The 6,706-nt window shown below is 42.3% G+C and overlaps 1 long non-coding RNA gene across 2 annotated transcripts; it reads left to right on the forward strand.

The window, feature by feature from the left end:
- The first annotated feature begins 3,526 nt into the window (after window positions 1-3,526).
- On the forward strand, window positions 3,527-6,064 carry LOC104094735 (uncharacterized). 2 transcript variants are annotated; one of them, XR_004506659.2, is made up of 7 exons: window positions 3,527-3,844; window positions 3,936-4,055; window positions 4,140-4,325; window positions 4,404-4,829; window positions 4,936-5,568; window positions 5,646-5,735; window positions 5,819-6,064. It is a non-coding gene; the product is annotated as an uncharacterized lncRNA (long non-coding RNA). The 2 variants fall into 2 exon arrangements; XR_685978.4 differs by having other exon boundaries at window positions 3,527-4,055.
- The last annotated feature ends 642 nt before the right edge of the window (window positions 6,065-6,706 follow it).

A 6,706-nucleotide genomic window follows, 5' to 3' on the forward strand; every position in this document is an offset into this window, starting at 1 on the left:
CTTAGTTGATACCAAAAACCCAAGTTGATCGTCTTCTATCCTTTTTTAACTCATAAAGATTATAAACATCTGCCCATGTGTTTGCCTGAAACTCGAGCATGCTCTCCTTCAGTTTTTGGCACGCATTTGAACTCAGCGGGTTTAGACCCTTCTCGTAGTAGCTCGGATTTGACCTACAAAATTCTGAATATGTCTGCCTTTATGGCCTGAACCTTTCTTGTCCGGCATGGGCCTTAATGAATAAGTCTGCAAGCTTCTCAAAAGAATCAATTGAATACTCGGGGTAAGAGAGAGTACCATATCAGGGCCCCCCTTGTGAGGGTTGCACCTAACTTTTCAATAGAACATACTCGATCTCATGTTGAGCCAAGTCGTTTTCTTTCATTGTCGTGGTGTAGGTTGTGATGTGCTCCTGCGGATACGAAGACCCATCGTATTTTGGTATGTCCGGGATCTTGAATCTATTCGGAATTAGTTCTGGTGTTGCACTTGGCTTAAACGGAAACTGTGTGCATTTTATCGAATCTGGACCTTTTAGCATCGGTGGCACACACGGAATTTGATCCGCCAGAGTGTGAAACTCCTTAGCATTCTAATACATCTGTTCATTCATTTCTCGCATGAACCTCATATGCTCAGTTTTGAAAGGATCACTCACATCGTTATTCCTAGATCCGCTTTCGGTCCCTCCGGCTTTGTCAAAACCAACTTCGCCACTTGGAGTGTTGTTATCGATTCTATGAGCCGTTTGATTCGCTGGAACACTAGGAGAGATTGGAGTCACTAGACTAAGCTTACTTTAATTTCGTCATCACCCAATCCTGCCTTGAGAGATGATCCATGATTGCTTTCTGCTGCTCCCTCAGGAGTCTGACCATTTCCATGACATGTTCCTCCTCCGCATCATCGGGGGTTTGTTCCCCAACATGCTGAGGGTACTAACCTTCTCGAACTAGGGTTGTCTCATCGCCTTCATTGCGAGTCTCACGGATTGAGTCATCACATTGGGACAATTCTTTGCGGGCCTCAATGTCGCGTGTGTTGTTGACACCATCAGCTGCCATATCTGGTTTCTTACTAAGGAAAGAACCAAAACTAGTTAGTAATAAATGAATGAATCAAAGCAATTGCATAGCTGTCTATGCCCCACGGTAGGCACCAAACTATTTACCCGTAAAACTAAAACGGTACAGTTAAATTATTTATGTGGTTTATAGATAGGTGAATTGATTTGATCCAAAAATGATAAAGAGATAGGATTAAAATTAAGATTTAACGATTGAAATTAAAGAAGATAACAAGCATAGCTCCAATCTCAACATCCCCGAGAGCAGAAAGGAAAATAATGACAAAGTGAAAAGAAAGTTGTTAAATTGAGAGAAAAAATAGTGAAGTTAAGCTTTTGTGTGCAGGGTGTTTTGTGTGTTTACAATGGTTGTTGGCCCTGCTATTTATAACTCTACCTAGGAAAAAAAGATCCTAGGATCAAGCTCCTCTTAAATGATAATAAAAGATTCATTGATGAACGTGTAACGGCAGGCCTTGAATGCAAATATTCTCTGCAATGGTCGCTCATTTAGTGTTAGCGAATATTCCCTTATTGAATGCTATCCGGTGGCAAACCTTTGAATTCCTACCATCGACTACGTTCCCTTCGGAATTTATCCGGTACCGGTCACACCCTTTATATCTGGTATTGGTTGTTTCCCGACTCATTCTTTGCTTATCTTCGATTCAACGTGTCATGTTACCATTCGACCATCTGTTATCAACCAATTTTATCCCACACACTCCTAATATATAAATATTTATGTTGTGGATCGTATATCAAATTAGATCTTCTTGAGTCTAATTAATCTCAACGCTTCAAACCGTTCTTCATTTGAACATCTTACTAAAAATTATGATCTTTGAACTACTAACTGTCTAGCAGCGAAGTTGGATGTAATATCAGTCGCGGTGCACCCTTATGCTATGGATTAAATTGGTGTTGTTACAATGTGTGGTTGATAAATATGAGTTGGTATATTTAGATTAAACTCGTTGGTTGTCGTTGGGAACACCGGCGAGACTTATAATTAATTTAGTACGACTTTAAAGTATGCCAAGCCTCTAGTTTCTTGTGTCTTTTAAACTATATGCCGAGCTTCTAGTTTCTTATGCAATTTCAAACTAACTCTTGGCTTCGAAATAAAAAGAGTTAAAAATATCCCTCTACTATTCGAAAAGGATCATTGATACTTTATGTTATACTATTGATCCATTAAAGCCCCCAACGTTATAAAACTGGTATAAAAATACCCTTATGTCGTTAGACCCTCCACCATGGCACCCTTAACCCCACATGGTCTGACATATTATTAAGGTGGATGCCATGTGGCATGCCACCTCATCGTCCCAATCCCATTTTTCCTCCCCGCCCTTCTTCCTCTAACACCACCTCCCTCTACACCTAACCACCACCACAATTCAAAACCAACCACAGGTTTGCACATGGTCTAGCATCAATGAGATATCCCAGTAATAAAATTACAATCTTAATGCAGCATACCCAATTCAGAAGAAAGGTTAAATACACAAGAATAAGCACCAAATCTGTGTGGAAAGCATAAAATAAACCAAGGTGAATAGGTTGAACACTTGAACCAAAACTTTAAAGTAGAAAATCAACATGCACCTGTCTCTACTGAGGAATATATGAGGTTAAGTCCACGATAGTTTATTTATGAAACCAAAATTGCATGATTTTTACAAGATTCCATAGAAATTGTTCTGGTGTCTTCCAGTTTTCAAGTTTAATGAACCCTTTTGTTGTTTAGTTAGGGTTGAAGGTGGCTTTAGCTTCTGTTCCCTATAATTGTTAAACGCCATGCCTCTAACTCCTACAGGCATTGAACTCCATCTTCTTAACACTATTTTTGGTTGACTTGATATTATTGATGGGGCTAATGGAGGTTGTGGAGGTGAGTTCAAAGTGGTGGCAGTAAAATTGTAGTGGTGTTAGAGGAAGAATGGGCGGGGGTGGGGTTGTATACGGTTAAAATTGGGCCCACCCAATTTTACTATTGACCGAGACCGGGAGGTTGCAACGAAGGACGGCCTCGTAATGGAATAGACTAAATCACAAGAATAAGGTACCGAGTTCAATATTGGGTTACCTGTCGAGATCGAGGCTAGTAGCGATCGAAGCCAAATGTGATAGACATCGAGCAAGATCGAAGATAGCACAATAATAGAAAGGCGAGATATCCATGACTGGTCGAGGATCATGGCGTAAATCTATGAACGGATCAAATCAGAAATGGTTAATTAGCTAATAATGGAATTTTCTTCTGTAATTAGAATTATACCATAACTGGGATTCCTCTACTATTTAAAGGGGGGTTCTAATCATTTGTAAGACACATTGCTCACAGATATCAAAGCAATATAATTCTCTTTCTCGTTTATACTATTGTTCATCAGCTTGTTATATTTTAACTGTTCTTGCATCAACCAGTTCGAGGGTATCCAAACTCGAGGACCGGATAAAGCAGTGGCGACCGGAGATGCACACATTCCATTTGTCCATTGGCGAGGCCACTATCACGCTTCAGGACGTGGAGGTCTTGTATGGGCTGCCCGTTGATGGACACCATGTTGCTTTGTCGAATGCCATCAGAGAGTATACGGGATTGCAGTACCTAGAGATGCTACTGCGGCTCACCGGTTTCCAGCCACCGGATGAGACTGCATTGATTGGGGCTAGTCCTCCGCAGTTGATGCCCGTCCGGCATCATTTGGAGGCGATGCACGCTGACATCACAGATGATACACCGGAGCTTCATATTCACCAGTATACGAGGTTACTGATGTTGCTTATGTTTGGAGGGGTTTTGTTCCCAAACACTTTAGGGAACCTAGTTAACTTGAGATTTCTTCATCATCTTAAGCAGCTAGATGATATACATCATTACAACTGAGGTGCTGCTGTTCTCGGTTACTTGTACATGCAGATGTGCGGGGCTAGCATGGGCACCCAGCGAGACGTTGCAGAATTTTTGCCGCTGCTGCAGGTGAAAACATAGTCGAATACTCTATTCATTATAACATACCTAGTAAAAATATACCTTAAATTTTACGTCCACGTTGTATATTAGGTTTGGGCCTGGGAGCGGTTCCTGCAGTTGCACCCACCTCTACCTCCCTTAGCTCCGGATGCACCACCTCTGTTTCTCCCTTTAGCTAGGAGGTGGGCTGATAAGCAAGGATATGGATGGGAGTACGAGGCTCGACATAATATCCCCTATTGCATGGATTTCTTGGATTTGATGGAGGGCGCATAGGTAAATATATACCTAAGTTTACTTGGCCTTGCTTTATATGTGTTGCGTATACTCACGTTTTCTATTTTTACTTAATAGTTCATTTGGAGGCCATACAACGACGAGCTAATAGCTGGTTTGCCCGATTATTGCTCGACCGGCCGAATCATGTGGAGCTATTCCGTCCTGTTGATGTATCTCGATATTGTCGAGCATCATGCTACCGACAGCTTGTACCACCAACACATCATGTGGAGCGAGTACTTCGCAATTTTGGTACCCACAGCTTGTACCACCACCGCCCGCTTGGCATATGACACATTACCAGCGGGATGATTGTTCCAGGGTTGACCAGACATATGTGGCATGACTAGAGGCGCCAATCGATATTTGGGACCAGCGGTATGACCTGATTCCGCCACCCCCTCCACCTGACCGTACGGATGCTGAGCATGAGTATATGGGTCGGTACCGCATGGTTACACGACTTTTTGTCGGGAATCCCGTTTATCGCACTAGCGGTAGGTACGTTCCATACGCCGGGAGGCATGAGGCACTGGTATGTTATTTGGTATACCAACTTATAACGTTAACCTAGCGGTCCGTAATTTATATTTTACATGTTGTGCAGGCTATTGGCCTACATCTATTCCACCAGTTGGGACTGCAGATGCAACAGCGTACCGGTGAGGGAGCAGCCATTTTGCATGAGTATGGCAGGCAGGTTACCGATCTGGCTTCCTAGACATTGAGGCGATCCCGAGATGATGAGCGCATAGGATACGAGGTTGAGTATGTGGTGCCAAAGCAGTACCATAGTAGGCCACCAGTGGAGCCGGAACATGGTCGACGTGGCGGGCATGCCCAGAGAGGTAGGGATATCCCACGAGGTAGGGGTGTCCCACGAGGTAGGGGTGTCCTACGAGGTCGTGGGGGTCAGCGAGGAGGTGGTCCCCATCAAGGGGCCGTTGAGGCACCTGTTGAGGATGTTGGAGTTGATCAGCCGGGTGACCACCATGAGCCAGACCATGCTCTTAGAGATATGCCGTCATTCAGCCTTCAGCTTACTCCGGGGACTTCGTAGGTGACCTCGATAGCTCTATTATTGATCGCGGGCATAACCATTACGCGACAGGAGTGGGATCAGTATTTTCCTGACCCATCGACTATTGTTGATGATCGTCCGACACGAGTTGTGGATAGTGGGCGCCGGCAGAGTTATGGCTCATCATCGAGGGATGTTGAGGATCTTTCACATGCGCAGGTTTATTTGTATTAGTATTATTTATATTTTCTTTTATCTCATTGATTAGTCATAAATATCTAAATATTTTTTTTAAGGCTTCATCCTCGCCCGTCACGGAGGCCATCTTGTGCGATACTGACAAGGCTGCGACGGATGATCATATTCATGAGCATGACGAGACCATGGTAAGACAATTTAAATTTATTTGACTTAACACGTAGATTACTAATACATATTTCATATACTAAAATATCTTATTATTCTGTAGCTTACTGCTGGACCGACGACCCCTTCTACTGAGCCTGCTAGCCCTACTGACGATCATGCTGCAGCGCATCCTATGATAAAGAGGCGACATGATGAGGATGATCCTGATAGTGTAGCCGGGCGGGATGGGATGCGCCTCAGGCCAACGGCTTCTTTAAAGCATATAGGATATGGGACACATTGATCTTTTTTGTTTTATGTACATATGACATTCAGTAAATAATAGCAACAATTTTTATTGTTTATATTATATGAGCATTATGTTTTTATTTCTCCGGTTCTTCGTTATTTTAATACTACAACACAAACAGAAACATATCAACTTAACATAATTTAAATTCAGTACAAGTAATGAAAATGCATGACACGGAAAACATAAAGATAAAATACTACACTCAACACACACATGTGTTTGTTTAGTCACTACCGCATGTTATTCTCTGCTCCAACCACTTAAATTTCTCTTTCACCCTTTTTTCTTCTTCTTCCGCCTCTATTAGTTTCTCCTGCACTGCCGCAATTTCTCGTTGCATTTAAGAGATCTGGCATTGGTATTCACCGTTTATATTCCAAACATACTGCAAATATGATTTGTAGTATTCCTGGTTAATGGGTTCATCATACCATTCCTCAAACATACATTAATTTCTGTCATTGCATCGAAACAATTATTGACATATCCAGTATCTGCGCCCAACATTACCATCTGACCAACATGCCTTCAAAATCACACGTTTGCCACAATAGCACCTTGGTTGGTCATTGCGTCCAAACATTTGTTAATGCAAGAAAATGAAAAATTTATGGAAAGTTTTGCTATTTGTTTTGGTTAAGCACAGATAATAACTAAAATGCGCTAGTTATTTATAGGCAAGGCAACATACATAAC

This window comes from Nicotiana tomentosiformis, chromosome 12 (assembly GCF_000390325.3).
Source record: "Nicotiana tomentosiformis chromosome 12, ASM39032v3, whole genome shotgun sequence".
In the NCBI taxonomy this organism is placed as follows: Eukaryota; Viridiplantae; Streptophyta; class Magnoliopsida; order Solanales; family Solanaceae; genus Nicotiana; species Nicotiana tomentosiformis.